The sequence below is a fragment of the Capsicum annuum genome, chromosome 1 (assembly GCF_002878395.1).
Source record: "Capsicum annuum cultivar UCD-10X-F1 chromosome 1, UCD10Xv1.1, whole genome shotgun sequence".
Classification (NCBI taxonomy): Eukaryota; Viridiplantae; Streptophyta; class Magnoliopsida; order Solanales; family Solanaceae; genus Capsicum; species Capsicum annuum.
In genome coordinates, this window is record NC_061111.1 from 42,237,827 (window position 1) to 42,242,340 (window position 4,514).

A 4,514-nucleotide genomic window follows, 5' to 3' on the forward strand; every position below is an offset into this window, starting at 1 on the left:
AATGATTTCCATGGTTTGAACTAAAGTGTGTTCATGACTATTTCTTAATTGGGTTTCTAATTCATGATGTATTAATTGATATGTGTGATTTATCATGTGAATTCATGTTGAAACCCTTGGAATGTGAAATTGGGTTTGAACTTTGAATCATGATGCTTCCATGTTGTTTTAGTATTATGTGCATATATCATACCCCACAAGTGTTTGATGAATTATCCATGTGAATTGAATAGTGAAATTATATCATGTATACAAGTTCGTGTCATGCAAGTGTTTGCTTAAATGGCCAAGTGAATGAATGATGACTAATTTGTTAGCTATCATGCTTAAAGATCATGCCATGTCTTTTAAATTTATGCTATCGAGTCCTGGGGGTATTCAGTACCCGATAATTTAATTGCTTATCTAGAGCCAGTATCAGTTACAGAATAGTCTCAGTCATGCCACGATCAGTAGTACTCTCAGTCAGTCACAATACTCAGGAAAACTCAGTAGACTCAATATCAGCTCATTTTCGTTCAGTATTCAGTTCAATCCTCAGTAAACTCGTTCAGTAGTATTCCGTCAGTCCATAGAACCCAGTGAACTCAGTTCAGATCAGTACGATTAGTAAAAGTTCAGTCAAGCCTAGTACGAACTAGGAAATCAGTTCAATGTCCATTCAGTTGGGAGTAGGATTCAGAACCGAGTGAACCCAAGGATAGGGACTCACCTGCTAGCAGAGGGTGTTGTCCTTATTGCGTTCCAAAACTACGTAGCCAGCATAGGTTGAGATATCTCCCTACAAGACTAGGATTGATACATCTCATTTGAGTTTTCCTACCAGAGAAGGTTGACGGAAGAGCTTCCTGTCAGAGAAGGTTAACTTATAGCTTGTATTTACCCATGACATGGTACTGACACTCTTCTAATTGGGTTTACAGCAGGTTGGACCCCAAATCTATTCAGAAAAGGAGCATGTCGGTTAGATGATTACATCCCACAGTCTCAATTTCAGATTCAATCTCAATATAAAACTCAGCTCAGTATGGAACTCGGTATAGTTCCACAGAATTAGGACTGTCAGATACAGTCGTTCAGTTAACAGTAATACAGTATCAGTAAACTCAGATATTAGTTAATCAGTATTCAGATCCTGTATTCAGTATTATCACTATCTCAGTACAGTCTACATATTCATACATGTACTCTTATTCAGCCATACTCATGTTATTTAGTAGTATTTGTTCATGCATATGAACCCATGTATTTCAGACTACCTCACTGAGCATACCAGTACATTTAAAGTACTGACGCAAGCTTTTTGTGCTTTAATGTCTTATATCATAGGTTCAGACGCACGGGCTCCAGAGCACACTTAGTAGATTAGATTTCCAGCAGTTAGAGTTAGTGGTGAGTCTTCATAGTTCGAGGACATGGTTTATTTCAGTATTATTTTTAGTAGTCGGAGTTAGTTGGGGACTTGTCCCATCAACTCCACAGTTCAGACAGTTTAGAGGCTTTTCAGACTAGAGTATTTTCAGACAGTTGTTTAGATTTCAGTATTTATGTTCAATTTTGGTATTTTGATACCGCATTCAGATTTATTCACATATTTAAACCTTATGGCATATGTTGCGCCTATTTTCGCACATTTCAGTATATTTATTCGGTTATTGCAACAGGTACCAGTCATGGGTTAGCTTGTGGTCCTTCGGGATTATGAGCACCGCGTAACGTTTGGGGTACAGACTCGGGGCGTTACAAAAATAATTTTTTATTGTTTTTATTATTTTTTCCATAGATTACTATTATTTTTATTATTATTTATTTATAAGTTATTTCAACTATATATATATATATATATATATATATTTACCGTAAATTAGGGATTCTTATCGGTTGGATAATTATGCTTAGCGGTTCGACTTATTAGTTATCGGTTTTTAAATATACTAATCCGCTAGCCACCCAATAATATAACAGTTGCTTCGGTATCAGATTAGCAATTAACGATCGGTTATCGGATGGTGTAAAGGTTAAATTTAAGAGAGAATGAAATATCGAGCGATTATTAATACTTTCTCCATTTCTTCATCGACTAAGTTGTTTGTATACTATGATTGATCTATTTATCAATCTTTTAGGCTTCTTGAGTTTTGTTCGTGTAGTTATTTAATAGGTTAAAACATTGAATCAAATAAGAATTTTCTTCTAGACCTAAAATGTATGTTGAAACACTTTTAATTACTGGATTGACAGAAAAAAAATTAAAACTTTAATATTATTTGAATTTTTATATTTTGGATCAAACTTTGTGAGGGACACATTTGGGTTGTTTCATTTTTATTGCGGTCCTTTGTGTTGTCAAGAATATGACTGCATTTTATGGTTAGAGGTCACGAGAAGTGGCATGTTATTTTCTAAACTATGAAATGAATAGAATAAATGGAGTTTTATATGTTGGATTGACAAAAGATACTTATATATCTAGGGATAAAAGTACAATTATAATAATTCTTAATGGGTTAACGGTTTACCCGATAAGAAAATTGAGTAATCATCCCCGCACCAATAAGCCATTAATTATAAAAAATTTATCCGTTCTCCAATCATTAATCCGATAACCCATTACCAATTAGCCAATAAACTAATTTTACGGTTGAATTAACAGTTACGGTTCAATTTCGAACAGCCCTACCGTAAATAAATCTTCATGCACATTAAGAATATGCTTTCCTTTACTTCATTACAATTTTATTTACATGCTTAAATTCATATATCTTTAACATTTTTTCCTTTAAATTATTGTAATTATACATCACTATTAACTTTTCCTCTCTTCTATATATTGCAATAGTTATATTATGTCCTTTTATATTATAGCGGAACATTTTATACATAATGAATCTTTATTTTCTCAAAATAACACGTGTTCTTATCATTATTTTAAAGAAAATAATTCTCAAATATTTTTTAAGATTGAGTTTAAGAACTTTTTACGGACAGGCTCCGAGGGACTCTCAACGCCTTCCCCTCGAGTAACTAAAATTCCTACTCAGAATCTCAAACGTTTTCAGAAGACCAATAAGAGTCATCTTTGATAATTTTCGAAAGTGGGTGAATCTTTATTTTATGACCAACGCCTTCTAAACTTTTTAAATCTTTTCTAATAAATAATTAGCATGTTTTATTTTAATAAGATGTATATATCTTTTTAATACCTTATTTTTATTTTTCTTAACATATCTTTGATTTTCTTTTATCAATTTAACTTGTGGCGGCTAACCGTAGTTAGCGGATCCTTTATTGTGCTCAATCCCTTTCCTTTATGATAATTAGAACTCTTTCCAAGAATCAATAAGTTAAGTAGTCCTAAAAAATGAGTCTTTATTTGTTTTAATCACTTAGCTTATAATAGTGTCCTAATTCACCATAAAAATAATAAGGTGGTGACTTCTTTAAATTTAATCATAATTTTTTTAATAGGTTATACTTCGATACGACCCGCGATCAAATAGGATATAAGAGTCTTTATTTATAAACTCTAAAAATTAAAATTTGATTGATAACATCATTTGATATTGCAATACTCCTTGAAACATAGTAATAATTAATAATTATATAAGCAAGTATTAGGCATTAAATCCACTTGCCCAAAACTCCAATAACTTTAAACAACTAGGAAGAATCCTATGAGATAACTTTGCGGCCAGATCCACCACGTGATTGATGAGGACAGGGATTTCTGTAATTAACACAATAACATTCACCGTCACAACATTTGCGAAACTGAACGGCGATCCCCCACTCGCAATCTTGTTGATTACAATCATCGGTAGTCTCACACTTCGGTCGTTGTCCTATCACCATATCTGGGAATTAAAAATTTGTTAGCATCAAATAAAAGTATATTTAAATTCAAATAATTAATTGAATATTTTAATTCATCATGTGAGATTAAAAATTATTATATAATTGCGGCAGATATAGAATTATTCGAATCTTCTATATACTTTTGAGAGGATAGAGGTACCAGAAAAGAGAAGAAATGACTAACCACATGAAAAGATCAATAAGATGGCCAAATAAAACACAGTCAACAATTTCTTTTCCATATTGAATTAAAGGAAAAATCTTTTTTGTTTGTGTGTGTCTAGAGTTCTTATTATTGTAACAATATATATAGTACATGTTCATTAGAAGTTACTAATATGGACTTTCATCTAAGTCTTAAATTTTGGACTCTGGCTCAAAGAAAATCTTTTTCTATTAAAGGACTTTCCTTTCAATCTTAAATTTTGGAGAATGAGTCAAAGAATTTTTTTTTTTTGCTTATGAATGGACTTTCATCTCAATCTTAAATTTTAGAGAACGGGACAAAAAATCTTTTATTTTATGGAAGGACTTTTATTTCAGTCTAAAATTTTAGAGAATAGGTCAAAGAAAATCTTTTATTTATAAAAGGCTAGTTAATGATCTACCTTAAATAAGGATTTACAATCTTCTTTTTATAGGTAATACCCTGAATACAT

General features: G+C 31.8%; 1 long non-coding RNA gene across 1 annotated transcript; it reads right to left on the minus strand.

Moving 5' to 3' along the window:
• Positions 1-3,533: 3,533 nt before the first annotated feature.
• Positions 3,534-4,210, minus strand: LOC124886982. The gene is made up of 2 exons (XR_007044380.1): positions 4,040-4,210; positions 3,534-3,854 (listed from the first exon to the last, which is right to left on the minus strand). It is a non-coding gene; the product is annotated as an uncharacterized LOC124886982 (long non-coding RNA).
• Between the last annotated feature and the right edge of the window lie 304 nt (positions 4,211-4,514).